Below are 18,827 nucleotides of genomic sequence, written 5' to 3' on the forward strand. Positions count from 1 at the left end.
TCTCAGAGTCATCCACCATTTGGATGTTTAAACATTCTGAATTCAGTCTGGGTTTCTCCACGATTGCTCAACAATTAAATATTAACTCATCACTATTTTATTCCTTTTGCTGTTTTGTAATAATAACAGCAGGAGTCTGTACAGGTTTGGAAGTTCAGTCATATGACCCATAAAGGACAGCTCATTTTGCTGACCTTATTATCAATTTGTCCTAAGATGTTCTCATGGAATACCAGGGCAATAACAGAGACTGTTTTTCTTATTTTACGTGCATGAGATACAACTTTTTTTTTTAATGTTTATTTATTCTTGAGAGAGAGAAAGAGAGAGAGACAGAGTGCGAGCAGTGGAGGGACAGAGAGGGAGGGAGACACAGAATGCAAAGCTCCAGGCTCCAGGCTCCGAGCTGTCAGCACAGAGCTTGATGCAGGGCTTGAACCCATGAACCGCGAGATCATGACCTGAGCCAAAGTCAGACGCTCAACCAACTGGTGCCACCCAGGTGCCCTGAGATACAACTTTTTTAGGCTGCATGCGGTATATAGGGTAGAGGCCATGTACATGAGTATATTTGTGCAGTGTGTGTGATCTTATGTCTGAGTGTGAACTGGTCTGTCTTGGGTAATATATCCAAAGTTCATTCATTGGTCAGAGTTTGAGATTTAGAGTTCTTTTTAACTCTAGCTTTTGCCTGCTATGCGGCTCGAGGTGAACACAATAATAGAAGTTTGTATCTGGAAGGGCTTAAGGTCACCTGACCCACTCCTGTGTGTCCAGATAAGGAATGTGAGATGCAAGGTGATGACCTACCTGAGGCCGTGAGACAGGGGCCTGCCGACAACCCAATTTCCTAGTTACTTGGTGGTATTTGCTAATTGGAATGATTGAGGTCCCAGTGTAATTTTGATAAAGAATTCTGAAATGAAGGTGTGTCCTTTAAAATGAATGTCTTAATGAAGAGAACAGAGAGCAAGAGATTCATCGTTGATATTGGGTGTGGCTTCTCCTGACACATGGTTCTAGTGTTTGGGGACAGCTGGGTAGGAAGTAGAAGGACAGCTGCCCCTCGAGTCCATCCATCCGTGGGGCTTACATTCTACAATAGCACATGGGGGCAGAATTCCAGCAAAGTTAAGGCTCCTTCTGAAAATCCTTCAGGAAGAGACCAGCATACAGCCTCAGGAAGACAAACACAGCGTTTTCTCCAGTTTAGGAACAGGTGGCTGTTTCTTCATTTAAGCACCAGGTGAAGCCACTGACTTGCATTTGGGGCCACGGTGTACCCCAGACACACATCTTTTTTTTTTTTTAATTTTTAATGTTTATTTATTTTGAGACAAAGAGTGCAAGTGGGGCAGGTGAGGGGGACAGACGATCCAAAGTGGGCTCTACACTGACAGCAGAGGGTCCGATGAGGGGCTCGAAATCACAGACTGTGAGATCGTGTCTTGAGCCAAAGTTGGGCTCTCAACCGACTGAGCCCCCCAGGTGTCTCCCAAAACACATATTTTAAGTATTGCGCAGTGAGATCCTCACCCCACCAGGGGCCCCGGACACAGTAGTGTAAACTCTAAGACGCAGAAGGCAGGCAGAAGCAGCCACACTACATAAAAACTAAAAACTATTTAAAGCCTTTTTTATTGAACTGTATAATTGAATTTAAGTATTTTAAGGCATATTTGCCCGTTTGATGCCACCAGAGACTATGATTTTGTTGAAACCAATTAATTCTTTAATTTTTTTTTTAACGTTTATTTATTTTTGAGACAGAGAGAGACACAGCATGAACGGGGGAGGGGCAGAGAGAGGGGGAGACACAGAATCGGAAGCAAGCTCCAGGCTCTGAGCCATCAGCCCAGAGCCCGACGCGGGGCTCGAACTCGCGGACCGCGAGATCGTGACTTGAGCTGAAGTCCGACGCTTAACCGACTGAGCCACCCAGGCCCCCCGAAACCAATTAATTCTAATATGAAAGTCAAATAAATGAGATGACCCATCCTCTCGATACTCTTCTCTCTCTCTTCTCCTATGCTTCCCTTTCCTTTCTTTCTCCAAATTTAGCTTTTTTTTTTTTTTCTGGGAGAATTCTTTTAACCACCCCTTCCCCCCACTAGCTGTATCTTGCTTAGAAAATGATACCCACTTTCTATGTCCCTCTATTTACTCTTTTATCTCTCCCTTCGCCCAAGCTTGTCAACTACAGCTTGTTTATCTTCTAGGGTAAGGGTTTTTTTATTTTATTTTTTTAAAATTTTTGAGTGTTTATTTTGTTTGTTTTTAGGCAAAAAATATTTGATGGCTTCTCCTCGCCTTAATTTTTTTTTTTTTTCAGTTAATGCTAATTTCCTAGCTGGTCATTTATTGGTTGTATGACTGGATACAATTTTCTTCACCTTTTTAAGCCTGTTTCCTCTTCTGCGAAATAGGAGTAATAATAGCACCTTTCTGGTAGAGTTGTTTTTAAGAAGCCCATGAGATAATTAAAGTGCTTAGCTTGGAAATAGCAAATGTTTAACTAATGGTAACTATTAAGATTTTCAGTTTCTTGGGGGGTGGTGCCTGGGTGGCTCAGTCGGTTAAGCAACTGACTTGGCCTCAAGTCAGTTGCTTGGGCTCAGGTCATGATCTTATGGTTTGTGAGTTTGAGCCCTGCATCGGGCTCTATGCTGACAGCTCAGAGTCTGGATCCTGCTTTGGATTCTGTGTCTCCCTCTCTCTGCCCCTCACCTGCTCTCTCTCTCTCTCTTGAAAATAAATAAACATTAAAAAAATTAAGCTTTTCAGGTTTTTTAAAAATTAATTTATTTATTTTGAGAGACTGTGTGTGACTGAGGGATGGGCAGAAAGAGAGAGAGAGAGAGAGAGAGAGTCCCAAGCAGGCTCTGGCCTATCAGCACAGAGCCCAATGTGGGGCTTGAACCCATGAACCATGAGATCACAACCTGAGTTGAAGTCAAGAGTCAGATGCTTAACTGACTGAGCCACCCAGATGCCCCAAGATTTTGAGTTTTAAATTTAACACTTGTGGGTGCCTGGGTGGCTCAGTCAGCTGAATGTCCAACTGTTGATTTTGGCTCAGGTCATGATCTCACAGTTTGTGAGTTCGAGCTCCACATCAGGCTTTATGCTAACAGCACAGAACCTGCTTGGGATTCTCTCTCTCCCTCTCTCTCTGCCCTCCCTCCTGCTCTCTCTCTCACAATAAATAAACATTAAAAAATAATAAATTTAACACTTGTATTTTAAGTTACAGCAAATAGCTGCTGCCTGAAGATAAAAAAAATGGTTGGGCTATGAAACTATTCTGAATAGGGAGATATCCCCATAGATTTTTTTTTTTTTAAGTCTTTAATGAACTTTATTTTTTGAAGTGTTTTAGGTTCATAGAAACATTGAGTAGAAAGTACAGAGTTCCCATGTGTGCCCTCTCCCCACCATTCACAGCCTTCCCCATAGTAATCATGGGGCATCAGAGTGATACCTTTGTTATAATCAATGAGCCTACATTGGCTTTTTATTTTTTTAACTATACTATTTGCAAATATAAATTTTTCTGTAAAGTGGTCGTCCTGTCATCCCTGTGTTCCGGGAGCCCTCCCAAGGATACCCTTTATCCCGCATATTAGGATAAGGTATCAGGTCAGTGGGGCCCAGCTGTGCATTAACTTTCATTAACTATTCAAGATGCGGGAGTTCCTTGGAATTGGAAGGACTGGTAAGAATAGTACACCCAGTGTGTCCTGTGTGACTGCCTCTTTTCTTGTCTCTTCTACTTCGTGAAGTTCTTTAAGGGCCTCAAAATGCAAGCAGCTCGCACCCAACCATGGGGTGAGAGACAAAGCCAGCTTCAGAGAAGCCAGGGTTTACGCTGAAGGGACGTGGGCAGAATCTGCCAACAAATAATAACACGAAGCCATTCAGACCGAGTTCTGAGTAGGAGTGGTGAATGAGTAACGAGCATCCCCACCAGCCCTCTTCGTTCTGCCTGAGAGCACAGAATAAACGGTGCCCATGTGGGCCGCTCCCCAACCTCCAGTGACTGTTTCCTCGGCTGGCTGCCCCAGCGCCTCTTCCCTTGCCAGCCTGCAGGCACAAGTTTGGGGAGCCAGGCAGGAAGATTTGGCTAAGCATTAATTTTCAAGTCAAGCTCTGCCCAGATTAAAGAGGGGACGAGGAGACAATAGTACGTGGCTCTGTGTCTGGATGGTTAGCATAGTTTTTTAAAGTTTATTTATTTTGAGAGAGAGAGAGAGAGAGAGAGAGAATGAGCAGGGGAAGGGCAGAGAGAGAAGGAGACAGAGGATCCTAAGTGGGCTCCAAACTGACAATGGACAGCCTGATGCAGAGCTTGAACTCGTGATCCCTGAGACCATGACCTGAGCTGAAGTCTGACGTTTAACCAACTGAGCCACCCAGGTGTCCCTGGATGGTTAGCATATTTGATGCTGATTTCTTTTTTACAAGGTCACCACACTTTAGTTGCAGAAATTATAATTTCTTCTCCCCAAACTACCGGGTGTCTTAAAAATTAATAGAAGTGGAATTTGAACCCAGGATGTGAAAGTGACTCAAGAACAAGTTCCCAGAGAGCCTTTTTTTTTTAAAGTTCATTTATTTATTTATTTATTTAGAAAGAGAGGGAGAGAGAGAGAGAGAGAGAGAGAGCACGCACTAGTGCATGAGCAGAGAAAGGAGCAGAGAAAGAGGGAGAGAGAATCCCAAGCAGGTTCTGCTCTGTCAGTGAAGAGATGGATGAGGGGCTTGATCCTATGACTCGAGATCATGACCTGAGCCAACATCAAGAGGTGGTGGATTAACTGACTGAGCTACCCAGGCGTCCCCCAGAGAGCCTTCTGATAATCTTTGTCCGTTAATTTACTAGAAGAGTAGAAAAACATCATAAAAGCAAAGGGTAAAGAGGAAATTTTTGTTTTTTCCAAAGTTTTCCATCTTAATGTCTATTGTCAAATGTTACATTTGTCGAGAAATGCATTATAACCTCATTTAAAAAATAATCTGAGAGGCGCCTGGTGGCTCAGTCGGTTGAGCATCCAATATAAGCTTGGGTCATGATCTTGCAGTTCGAGGGTTCAAGTCCCACATCGGGCTCTGTGCTGACAGCTCAGAGCCTGGAGCCTGCTTCGGATTCTGTGTCTCCCTCTCTCTGCCCCTCCCCTGCTCATGCTCTATGTGTCTCTCTCTCAAAAATGAATAAACATTAAAAAAATTTTTTTTAAATAATCTGCTTAGTGAGCAATTCTCTTGGAGTAAATTGAATGACTTTTAGAGATGTCTAAAAAGACAGACTGGCAAGGACAGTGTTCTTGAAGGTCTGGTGTTGCTTTGTACTCAACCAGCAGAATAAAGCCCTGGCAGAAGATACCTCACCTTCTCTCTTTCACTTAGGAAAATTGGCTATCTGGTTCCCAGGACTTGGGACCCCCCCCCCCCCCATTTGGGGCTTAAATTATGGTGCCTGATCTACGAGCTCATCTAACCATGGATGTGAACAGTTTGACTGAAAAGTTGATTTAAATGTAGGTTACCGAACTTTCCCGGTGCTACAAAAGCTCATAATTTGTTTAGTCCTTACATTCAGGGAAACTCTTTTAACGAGCCTCATTTCACGTTTACACACAATAGATGATCTTGGCTGGAAAAGACAGGAAGCCCCCCCCCCCCCTTAGGCACCCTGCCTGTGTGGGGGGAGGGGTGGTTTGTCCAGCATAGGCCCCCTCTTTGGAAAACCCTCCTATTCTCTAACTACCAGGATCTGCTTTTTTCCCCATCAGCTTTCTCAGCTTTCTCTTATGATACTTTATCTATGTTTAACTATGGCAGTAAATGGCTGTTAAAGGTTAAACATGAATATATAAAGCTGTACCCTCACTCCAGTCCTTCCTACTCCTTTCCTTGTTATTTTTTTCTTCCTTAGCATCTACTACCATCTAACACACTATTTATTTTGTTTACACACTGTATTGTCTCTCTTGCAGAAGTTCAGCTTTATGAGGCCAGGGCTTTCTGTTTTGTTTATTGTGTTATCTCCAGCACTCGAAACAGTGCCTGGCACATAGTAAATGCTCAATAAATATTTGTGATGAGCAAATAATGGCAGGCCATATCGCTCAAGCTCTGTTCACACCTCTTAGATCAGTGTCACTCAGAGTTGCTAAATATGAGACGAGAGGGGATATGGTTGTCATCACGGTCAGCTTCCTGGGTGTGCTCTGTGCAGTCGCATAGACCTGTGCTCAGAAGGGTCCTGTGCTGGATTTAATGCTCTGCTGTCATTGTGCCAAAATTCCTAATAACTGTTTTCTTTGAACTTCTGCTTCATAAGTGAAGTCCAGCGGGACAATGGAGGATGCACGTGAGAGACAGACTTATACAATATGAGTGTTCAATGCCATTACTCACCATCCCATTTACATATAATGTTCATGATGCCCTCGGGACACAGCGTTCTGGTGGATCCACGATGTACAGGAGTTCAGTGAGACTAAAGCAGGTGCAAGGTTGGTATGTGATCTCTGCCTGGGTGAGCGGGAGCTCTAACAGCCTGGGGGACTGTACATTTTTGTTTGAATCAGGACTTGCTTTGAACACATAAAGAAGGTGAGAAACACGAGTGAACAAAGGACTCTTATCGTATCCTTTGGCATTTCTGTTGGTACTCCGTTTTGTATTAAGTGAAATAATATCAGCTGAGTTAGTTTTGTACAACATTTCCACTGTTAAAAATGAAATACATATGCAAGTACCAACTCTGAAATAGAAACTTTGTAAAATGCTTTTATATTTGCGTTTAAAACTGGCATTGCACAATATAAAGATGAACAGTATAATTCATTCTAGTACTTTTCTTTTTAAAGTTTATTTTTTTTGAGAGAGAGAGCAAGTGAGTGTGTGCAAGCAGGGGAGGGGCAGAGAGCCGGGTGGGGGGGGTGGGGGGGGGGAGAGAATCCCAAGCAGACTCCATGCTGTCAGCCCAGAGCCTGAAGCAGAGCTCGAGCCCACAAACTGTGAGATCATGACCTGAGTCGACCATGATCCAGCCGGGTTAACTGACTGAGCCACCCAGGTGCCCTAATTCATGCTAATACTTTAAAAGTTTACTTTTCCTTTGCTGAGAACAATATTAAATAGTAAATTAAAAACACCCATGGAAGAAAGGAAAAAGCTTTATATTTCAGTACCTTTAACAGCACTTTTCCCTTACTTTTTGAACAAGGGGCCCCAGGATCGGGGCCCACAAATTATGTGGCCGGATCTGTTTGTCATGGCTGCAGTTGAGCACTTCAATCCACACTGTCAAATTCTGGGACTATGTTTCTAAAATAAAATTGTAAGGACAGGAAGCCCAACTTACCAACAGATTGCATTCTACTTTATTTTATAAGCCAGCTGCTTGGAACTTGGCATGTATTTTCTCATAGGAACACTGTTTTGAAGAGTGGTCAGTCTGCCGAGCTAGCTCTCAAAAACCTACTGAAGCAGTAATACGGCAGATTGCTTTAGTATATTTGAATTATTGGATTAATGTAGCTGAAGACTATTAGTGCTGTTTGCCAAGTATTGCCCTCCAGGTTTGCACTGAACAGTTGGGTGGGAATTCTGGTTGGTTCTAGCCGTTAAGCTGTGAGTACTGGCATGTGCCACTCAGGGCATGAGCACTTAATGGACGGGGTGAGGCCCTCTGAGGTGCTTTTTCCCGTCTGTTATAGTGACTGGCGATATTCCAGGGATGACTACTCCATCAGCCTGGGGCCCAGTGAGGGGATAACATGGAACAGAGCCCAGTTCCATGGCATGGAGCATTACCAGAGCATAACCTGACCTACTCTGATCGATAAAATCATTAATCAGAGTTCTTTGATTGCAAGCACTAGAAACCAATTACAGCTAATTAAGGCATAAAGGGATGTGTTAGATCCTGGGGCAGCTCAGAGGCTTGAAGAAACATCCAGGTCTTAGGCAGCAGAGCATCTCGAGGACTCTCAGTTATTTATGGGCACATACCAACATAATTCAGCTCCTGTGGTACTCCCCACAAGAATCAGATTTCAGGAAGAAAGGGTTGCATTGGTTTAGTCTGGGTCTGCCCCTCCGCCAGCCAGGAAGAGGGACCATAATGGACAGGCCTAGTAAGGACTGCCCCTAAAGAAACAAGGAGATATTTGTCTCCAAAAGCAACAGATGTCTATCATAACCCCACATGGCCACTATTGGAGCAGCCTTGGGGAATGGGTGGAGAGGAAAGAAATGTGCCTGGAACACTATTTCATAGGTTGGGGTCTGTAGTTTGGGGATGCCGAGACATGCTTCATGTCTGAACATCACCACGGCTGCTATGGGCTTTCCTAGCTTTGAGGCCTGTGCTTCTCAACCCTGGCTGCACACCTGGCCTGGTTGGGAGGTGGGGTGGGGAGAGGAGAAGGTTCTGTAAAAATAACCAATGCCCGGGGACTTCTCCCTGAGGTTATGATTTAACTGTCTTGTGAGCCTGGACATCAGTTTATTGACAGCTCCCCTGGTTAAGCGAACATGTAACCAGGATTACAGAGTGGATCTTCTTTGAACCCTTAACCTGGCCAAGCCCCACCATAAACACTTGGCCACTACCTCCCAGGGGTAGGAGGGCTATGTGTGGGGGTGTTCCTCTCTCATGGGTTTATTGTCTGAAAAGTAGTCAAGCTGCTTATTCTTTCTCTAGAAGCTCAAGATAAGTGTTCTGCAGTGTCTTAGTCCCCCTTTATTTACCAAGTGAAATTTTAGGCTTGTTTCTGGAACAAATATACTGAGCTACTCACTACTCAGAGGAGGTGGAGAACAACCAGGAAGATTGGGCTGGAATTCCTTCATCCTTCTGTTATTTCTTCCCCTGCTGGGGCTGCCTGGTGACCCCTCTAGGGCTCCTCCTACCCCCAGTCCCTGCATGGAAAGAAAAAGTGACAGATAAAAATACTTCAGCTGTATATCCCCAGGCCACAACTAAGTGGTGAAGTCACACCTCTGGCCCCTAGTTGCAAAGCCTTGCCAAGGTGCATGGATTCCTTCAGTGGCCTGAGCCAACCTCCCTTTGGCTGGAGCATGAGACACCCTGGGAGCAGGGATTTGTTTTATTTTTGAATTGCAAATATTATGAGATCAATCACTGCTGCATCGCTTCCTCTCTTTTATCTTGACTTAGTGTGTTTCATGTTGGTTCCACTGTCCCCTGTCATCCAGCAGAGTGCTGAGGAAGAAGTGGCCACCCCAGCTTTGGGAGTCATTCCAGAGTGTGAGGCTCATGGTTCCTTGCAAGTTGTAGGTGGACGCATGTGTGGGCACAACCACTTGGCAGAGGGCCTCTGTTGTGGGAAGGAGGAAGTGATAACTCTAGACCCTTCCGTGTGACTTAGGGTGCCACCTGGTACCAGCCGGCTGGAGAGGATGACAAGGAAAGCATCATCCTTTGGGTAGGAAGGAGTCACACTCCAGGGGCTTACTGGTCACAGCAGTAGCCTGTGCTGCTCCTGTGGATACACTTGGGTATATGCCCAGTGTCCCTGGCATTTTCCCTTTGCTTGTTTGGCCTCTTGGGGACATTCTTAAAATATATTCATGAACCCTGAGGAAGTCGCACTCAGTCTGCTTTTCTTTTTCTTTTTTAATTTTTTTTCAAATTTATTTATTTATTTTGAGAGGGGAGGAGCAGAGAGAGAGGGAGAGAAGGGGAGGGAGGAAGGGTGAGAGGGAGAGAGGGAGAGAGGGAGAGAGAGAGAGAGAGAGAGAGAGAGAGAGAGAGAGAGAATGAATCCCAAGCAGGCTCTGTCCTGTCAGTGCAGAGCTTGACATGGGGCTCTAACTCAGGAACTTTGAGATCATGACCTGAGCCAAAACCAAGAGTCAGATGCTTAACCAACTGAGCCACCCACGTGCCCCATTAGTCTGTTTTTCTTTTATTACATGAGAGGGATGCCCTCTGTTATTAAAATTCTGAGTTTCTGTACATTTTCTTAGAATCATTCCATGTCAGCAGTAGAAGGATATTTGACATCATCTGATTCTCCCAAGGGAAATTTTCACCAGAAAAAGTTTGAAAACTCTATCTAGAAATCTCAGAATCAGCAGTGTAGGTCTTAACAGGGAAGTGGTGTGGTATAGAAACAGATCTTTGATGAGGAGTAGCCAGGCTTCTGACTCCCATGCTGACTGTTGACCTTAGGCACTGTCTCTGTGTTAACTTACCTATGACCTAGGAGAGGTGGGCAATCTGGTAGTGAAGGACATGGGCTTTGGAGTCAGACCTGCATGGGGTTAAGACTTGCTTCAACCAGTTATGAATATGAGTAACTTGCACGAGTAACTTGACTTTGTCCAGGCCTCAGTTCCCTCATTTGTATCAAGAGGACTTAAGAATTTGTGCAAATTTGGGGTGCTTGGGTGGCTCAGTCGGTTAAGCATCCGACTTTGGCTCAGGCATGACCTCGTAGTTTTTGAGTTCAAGCCCCACATCAGGCTCTGTGCTGACAGCTCGGAGCCTGGAGCCTGCTTCGGGTTCTGTGTCTCCCTCTCTCTCTGCCCCTTTCATGCTCATGCTCTGTCTCTGTCTGTCAGTAATAAATAAACATTAAGAAAAAAGAAGAAGGAATTTGTGCAAATTTGCATTTACTTAACTTCCTTAACTCTTCAGTTCTCTTGGCTGTAAACTGGGGGTAATAATTGTACTTAACCTCAGGGTGTTGTTGGGAGGATTAAATCATACAAGGTTTTTGATACTTAGGCCAGTCCTGGGCACCTAGTGGTCCCTGGCAAAATTAAAGCTGTTTACATCAGGAATGAGGGTATCTGCCTTGTCTCCATTGTAGGTGGTTTTTTTGGATCAAATTAAGCATTGTTTTCAAAAGCACTGGGAAACCTGGAGATGGACATACATACAAGATGATTGTTTGGAAACACTTTTACTGTCTCTTTAAGGCTAAAATGTTTGCTTTCTGAAGGAGCATGACTTCCACTCAATATTCCGTTTGTTTTTCATGAACAATTTTGTGAGATATCATAAAAAATGTGAAATCAATAGTTTCTAAAAGCTTGTTTTTGAGAGCTTAAAAGGCAAGCGAGATTTCCAGGACATGCTCTATTAGTTCATTCCGTTCTATATTGTATTTTTAGCCAATCTATTTCTATTTATCTCTGTCTCTCTGTCTCTGTTTCTGTCTTCCCCCCACCCACTTTTTTCCTCTTTCCCTCTCTTCCTCTCCCTCTGTATTTCTTTCTGTCTCTCCTGACTCTCATATAAATGCCCACAGGCATCTCTCATCTTAAAAAATTAAGAAAAGCATCAGCAAGGGGCACCTGGGTGGCTCAGTCGGTTAAGTGTCCAACTTTTGATTTTGGCTCAGGCCATGATCTCATGGTTTGTGAGCTCAAGCCCTGCTTTAGGCTCTGTGCTGACAGCTTGGAGTCTGCTTGGCCTTCTTGGGATTCTCTCCCCCCTCACCCTGCCTCTCATCCCCCACTCAAAATAAATAAACTTAAAAAAAAAGCTGATATCAGCAAATAAAATCCTCCCTTTTTTCCCTCTCCATCTATGGCCCCATCTCTTCAAATCCCTTCTGTCCAAATACCTGGGGAGATAATGGAGACTTTTTATTCCCTTATCAGTTCTATCCGAGGACATTACAGCTTTTCACATTGTACTATTTCTAAAATTGTGCTGTATCTTATGTGTGTTCCAATAAAATGTTTTTTATAGATGCTGAAATTTGAATTTCCCATAATTTTCACTTGTCATGAAGAATTATTCTTTCAATTTTTTAAAACCATTTATTGATGTAGAAACTATTTTGGGCCCCTGGGCCAATCAGGAGCAGGAATTCAGCCCTAGTTTGCCAACCCTGGGGCTTTTAAACCTGTCAAAAGAAATTTGCCAGCCAGGCAGAGGACAAGCTCTGTCATGAGTGTCTTAGCATCTGTATGTGTGAGAACTTGGCCTGACGCATCTGCTTATCAGATGTGCACTTCACTGACTTATTTACTTAGATGGTACCTCACATGACTGAATTTTAACTTTAGATTCTTAATTATTACTTCACATCTTCAGAAAGATCACACAATGACATGGCATTGAAATGAAAGTTCAGAAGATGGCTTGCACATGCCAGGTGATGGAAATGAAACAGTAGATATGGCCAAGTCCCTCAGAATACATCCCCAAATTTTCAAAATTCTGAAAAGCTAGAGTAATGGACACTTTGTCAAAAACTTCAGAAACGTCAAGGGGACCTAGAAAATGCAAGCAATTCTATGATTCATCCACAGACCTTGAACTTATACTCTTAATTTTATAGGTATTATAGAAGTCAAGGTCACAAGTCCTGGTTATGGAAGGTGGGATGCCTTTGCATAATCTTGCAAAACTGCCAATGGCCAAAAATAATTTCCAAGGCTCTTCAGATGTTGAATACAAAGCAGGCTTTGACTTAATTATAACATAACATAACATAACATAACATAACATAACATAACATAATATAATATAATATATCATTAATATAATATAAAGAAGAAAGTGACATGTTGGTATTTTGACCAATGTATGCTATTGATAGTTGAAAAATTTATGTAATTTAAGCAGAATTAGAGTAAGGGGAGCGGTGCCTAGGAAGAAATATACGAAGGAGGTCACTTTCGGGGTCTGGCACAAGTGAGAGTGAGTGCCTCCTTACATTTTGTGTCCTATGTACCTCACTTGTTCCACCCTAGATTGGCCCTGAGTTTAAATATAGCTTATTATTTCTTCCTCAATAGCTGAGAAATCCATGGTGTATCTTATAGTCCATGGTGCCTTAGAATCAAGGAAGCACAGTGGTTGAGGTTCTCCCAAGGGGCCGGGGTTCTGTCCCTGCCTCCTTATGGAGCCTCCTTGGCCTGGCTGCCTTGACGTATCTTTTCAGCTTGGGAGGCCAGTAGGCGCCCTAACTCTGTGTTCTCATCACACCCTGTGTTTATCGTTCTATGGGTCCTGATCTCAATGTAATTGTGTTCTCAAAATCTGTCTCCCCTCTAGACTATGAGCTCTTTGGGAAGAAAAACTCTTCATCTCTTTATTTTGCCATGGTCGATAGCCGTGTCTGGCAATACTCAGCGAATGCCAGGGCTGTGAGTGCATAAAGAAAACTGTTGAATGAGTAAACATTTTTCATGATAGAGGTCAAATAACGTTTAATGCTTGGAAGACACAGAGAATGCAAAATCTGACCTCGCAGAGCAAGTTGTTTTTGAAAATAATCTTCTTTAGTCTGGCCAACTTGAAATTATATCATGACCCTGCATTGGAAAATCTGAACTTTGACCTTTTCAGATGATGAATATGCATTATGATCTACCAACTCAGAGCAATGACAAAACTCTTGGCCTCCAAATGCTGTTGAGGGAGACAAGGGCAGCTTGAGATCAGGATTTGAGTAGTGGTGGTGTTATACCTTCTGTACATGGCCCAGTGGCAGAGTCGGTAAGCTATGACATTCTTTGGGGATGGAAAGTAAAATGAACTTCTTTGCTGGCGGAACTACTAATTTTTCTACTCTAACAGTTTGTATAGTCCCCTGGTGGCCTGATAAAATGTCCTCAGGGGCTAGGGGACCCTGCTGGGCCAAGCCCTGCCCTTGCCTTCAGTCTAGAGCTAACCTGATCATCCAGATAAAGAGAATACATTTTTTTACTTTTTAAGACTCACACCTCCAGCAATTTTTTTTTTTTTAACAGCTCAAGAAAGTTAGTCAAAATGGGTGCAGTACTTGAGAATCTTTGGAAGAAAGATGCCAGTATCTACATACTAGTGCATAATATAAGGCTGCAGGTGCATTGTATAAGTCTGCAAGCTGTTTAAAATCCCTCTTATCCCGGAACGCCTGGGTGGCCGAATTGGTTGAACACCTGACTCTTGATTTTGGCTCAGGTCATGATCTCATAGTTCGTGGGTTCCAGCCCTGTGTCAGGCTTTGCACTGACAATGCAGAGCCCGCTTGGGATTCTCTCTCTCTCTCTCTCTCTCTCTCTCTCTCTTTCTCTGCTCCTCCCCCGCTCACTCTCTCTGTTTCTCTCTCTCTCTCCAAATAAAGAAATAAACTTATAAAAATTAAAATAATAATAATAATAAAATCCCTCTTGTCCCATTAAAGTGAAGATGCTAACTTCCTAAAGGAAGCAGGACTTCCTAATTTTGCTGAGATCCCGAGACAAATTGTCTGATTTATATAAAAAGGCATAACTTATACCTGACTCCAGTTTCCAAAATGTGACATTCAGAGCTGATAGCCTTCTCTGACCTACCCTCCCTTAATAGCCACAGAATCTCCTGTCCATTTTGTCCGAGAATACTTTATATCTGTTTATATTGGCTTCTTCTAATTTGAGAAGTCCTGAGTTGGTAGCACTTACAAAAGTAATTATGTAAGCATGTATATTTATATTTTTTGGTCAGCAGGGTGGAGGCCTGGACAGAAATGGGGAGGTGCTGATGGCTGGAGAGATTCACAGCAAGAGAGAGAAGATAAAAATCCTATCTCATTCCCCCTTCTAGAGATAACTGCTGGCAGAATGCCATTCAATCTTTTCTAAAGGCATGTATTTAGAACATTTTGTTATAAAAATAATACCCAATTAGCATAGAAAATGAAGGGAAAAACCCTGTAATCCCAGTATTTAGATAACCACTGTTACCATTATGCTGCCCTTTGTTTTTCTGCCCTGGATATGAAGGCAAACACTGAACATGCATTACAGCTTATGCGTTTTCCCAAACAAAAAGCAGAGCACAAACTTTAATTGTCCAAGACAGAAACGATAGCACACAGCATATGCACACATATCCCACATTTCAAACTTATTTATAAACGTGGATGAAAAATATCAAATAAAATATTAGCAATAGAATATAACTTAAGAAATGTACTATGGCCAGGTGAAGTTCATCCAGGAGTGCAGAGATAACAATATTAGGAAATCTATTAATATAATCAGTCTTATATAAAAACTTCTTATGATCGTGATACTGAAAAGTCATATAAAAATTTATAATGTGATTTGTAAAAAATCTCAAACTGAATTATGCTTAATTAGACAGTCCTGTTAAAGTCAGAAAAAGAGGGGTGCCTGGGTGTCTCAGTGGGTTGAGCATCCCAACTCGGGCGCAGGTCATGATCTCGTGGTTCATGAGTTCGAGTCCTGTGTAGTGCTCTGTGCTGACAGCTCAGAGCCTGGAGCCTGTTTCGGATTCTGTGTCTCCCTCTCCCTCTGCCCCTCCCCTGCTCATGTTCTGTCTCTCTCTGTCAAAAATAAGTAAACATTCAAAAAAATTTTTTAAAAAAGTCAGAAAAAGACATGTGTCACTGTCATCTCCTTGTTGAAAAGCGCTTGTCAACACAACGAACAAGATTGCTAAACAAGATGTCTAACTATTGGAGGTAAGGAGGCAAAATAATCTCTGTTTGAAGATGATGTGATTGCCTACTGCGAGAATCATTAAAATATTTTTTTGGAAGTAACACTCAACAAATGGTGGCCATCAGTACTAGTAATAAAACTATTAGGGTTTTTTGGTGGTGGTGGGGATTAAAAGAAGTAATGGATATAAAGAGTTGTCACAATGCCTGGCGCATACTTATACCAATACATGAATACACTAGTATGTTGGTTAGTACATACACACTACTTACTGTCATAGCAGTAAGTAGCATTCAAGCATTCCACGTATGATCTTAAACCACTTGGGTGCAAAGGCATCAGTTATGAACTGTGGGCAGGTGCCACTGGGGCATCCCTGCCTGCCTGTGTAGTGTTGCCCACAGGGACCCAGGTGAACTTGGTCTATGTGCCTGGGCTCCACTCTAAGAACTGAGTCTCCTGCCTGGGACCTGTCTTCTCTGACTATAATACTGTGGGACCCCCCCTCCCGCTGCCCCCTATGGCTCAGGCCAGCCATAACCCTATCTCACCCTGCAAATGCCAACCCACTAAAAAGTAGGGTGAGAGATCAAGGGCTGGAGGTTCCAGTACCACCCAATTTTTCTGAGCTGTGGTACATGAAGCAAATCAGGTTACTTCCCAAAGTATCCCTTTTCTCATCCGTACAATAAGGTCAATGTAACTTAATCATCGATTCCTCTCAGGGCTGAATGCGGATCAAATGAGAGAATATAGAGACAACTTCTGGTGTGCAGTAGGCCTCTGACTAGGGTCACTTGATAGAATATAGGACACCCAGTTACATTTGAATTTCAGATAGACAGCAAATTAATTTTTTAGTATAAGTACATCCCAGATACTCATAGGATACACTTATACTAAAAAATTATTGGCTATTTATCTGAAATTCAACTTTAACTGGGAATCCTATACTTTGATTTGCTAAATGTGGCACCCTTACCCCCTAACAGATGTCATTTCCCTTTCCTTCTTACCATCTGTAAGCATGATTTTGTAACTCTGGCTGCCTCCCAGGTCACTGTGAGGATCTCATTAATTCCCATGAATGGATTCAACCAACAAAGCATTGTTGGGCTGGTACAGAAAGGTTTGTGAAGGGAAAGGAATACAGATTAACCAGGTTTCTGGCTTGGGCATTATGAAATGCCCTGAAAAAGGTTAAGTGCCATTCAAACATGAGCCGTTGGTATTGTAGTGACTATTTCATTTTTTTTGCAGGCCTCCTTTTGTTTATTTTATTTTTTATTTTTATTTTTTTAAAATAAGCTTCACACTCAACACAGAGCCCAACACAGGGTCTGAACTTGAAATCAAGTTCTGAGCTGAGATCAAGAGTCAGACGCTGCTTAACCGACTAAGCAACCCAGGTGCCCCTACAGGCCTCCTTATTTTTTAAGTATTTTTTAATGTTTATTAATTTTTGAGAGAGAGAGACAGAGTGTGAGCAGGGGAGGGGCAGAGAGAGAGGGAGACACAGAATCCGAAGCAGGCTCCAGGCTCTGAGCTGTCAGCACAGAGCCCAACATGGGGCTCGAACCCACGAACTGTGAGATCATGCACTGAGCTGAAGTCAGACGCTTAACCAGTGGAGCCACCCAGGCGCCCCTGCAGGCCTCCTTTTAAACTGGAAACTCCAAAAGAATGGCATTTGATCTCTTTCAGGAGCTTAATGTGGTATCTTCCACCTCTCCTAGATCCCTAGGAAGCCTGACATCAGTGCAGAGGGAGGGCTCGGGTCATCAGAAGGTCAGGGGAGAAGCTGGGATTAGCACCTCCAGGCTAGCAAAGCCGCACCCCTCCAGCAACCCCTCCCTAGCTCTGCTCACACCTGTCCATGAGTCAGCACTTTATTCTAGGCCCTCTGAAGGCATGAACCCTCCTGCCTGCCCCACGGTAGAGATTCCTTTCTGGGCTCTTGAGAACGATAAAGTCAAAGAGCAGATTTTTGCCCTGGGCCACAACTTCAGATGTCCCCTGGGTGCTGTGTCGGCTACATCCCCTTCGCAGGGAGAGGCACAGCGGAGCCCAGGCCTTGTGCTTTCTACTCAACACCTCCCCAGTCCTGGTGGCCTGCTGAAGCCAAAAAAAGGCCTCCCCGTGTGGCCAGGTCCCTGTTGGGTAGGTAAAGTGATGAGCCACCTACCAGCGTCAGAGGACAGGGCGGATAAGTGCAGTGCACTTTCCTTCTGCCTTTTGGGGGTGCTTGGGGTGTGGGTGAGGCAAAACGGGTCAGTCATTTTAGGGAGGGAAGCACGCCAAGCTGGGAGCTCTGCACAGACCTGTATCGGGTCAGATGACTTGCAGGGAGCAGCTCTCGCCCAGGGGAGAACAGAGCCCTGTAGACCAGTGCTGAGCTCTTGTGCACATACCATAACCCCATATGAGCACTTCTTTGTGCCCAGTTCCTTGTGCAAATTAGGTACGATGAACTGCCAGCTTCACCGGGTTGTGTGAGAAGGAACCAAAGCACTTAGTCTAGCACCTCGCTAATAAGACAAGGAAAAGCAACTCTGCAGTTGAGTTTAAGTGGTTTTCCCTGAGTAAGCTGAAAAGATTCCCCCATACCCTGCTTTCTACAGGTGTCCTGGGGATGGATGTCCTAGGAGACAGGTTCTTTCCGATCCCTCCAACTACCTCTGGGAAGTGGTGTATGTGTGTGTCCGTGTTCAGTACGGAGGGGGTGATTATCTCACGGGCTCATGGCAAAACCACCTAATTCTTATGCCTGTCTCTTCAGGTATGAAAACCTGTCCCTTCAGAATGCCAACCGGAAAGACAATGCCAAAGGAATTTTGTCACACCCAAGATGGGCCATTGATGGATTTAATGATGTCTCTGTCCTTAGTCCCAGGTGGGTTTGCATCTATGTGATGCAGGGACTAAATGGTAAATACTGCTTCCAGTTTGTATACTCACCAACATATAGACATGGAGAGAAGGTAGACCGATCTTAGATATGGAAAGAAGGAAGATAACACTTACTGGGTGCAAATGAGTGCTAGGTGTTCCGCAAACATCACTTCATTTAATCTTCATAAAATTCCATATCATAAGTAGGTCTTTAGTACAGTATTTTGTTTCTAAATTTATTTGTTTTGAGAGATAGAAAGAGAGAGAAAGTGGGGGAAGGGCAGAGAGAGAGAGGGAGAGAAAGAATCCCAAGCAGGCTCTGACCTGTCAGCACAGAGTCCAATGTGGGGCTTGATCCCACAAACTGTGGGATCATGACTGGAGCTGAGATAAGAGCTAGATGCTTAACTGACTGAGTCATCCAGGCACCCCTAATGGGTTTATTTTATTTTATTTTATTTTATTTTATTTTATAATGTTTATTAATTTATTTTCGAGAGACA

General features: G+C 43.5%; 1 long non-coding RNA gene across 1 annotated transcript; it reads left to right on the forward strand.

Annotated features, from left to right (window-relative positions):
* Window positions 1-13,417: 13,417 nt before the first annotated feature.
* LOC122211215 lies at window positions 13,418-18,301 on the forward strand. Its single transcript, XR_006198563.1, has 2 exons — window positions 13,418-13,498; window positions 18,212-18,301. It is a non-coding gene; the product is annotated as an uncharacterized LOC122211215 (long non-coding RNA).
* Window positions 18,302-18,827: the final 526 nt, after the last annotated feature.

This window comes from Panthera leo, chromosome F2, assembly GCF_018350215.1.
Source record: "Panthera leo isolate Ple1 chromosome F2, P.leo_Ple1_pat1.1, whole genome shotgun sequence".
Classification (NCBI taxonomy): Eukaryota; Metazoa; Chordata; class Mammalia; order Carnivora; family Felidae; genus Panthera; species Panthera leo.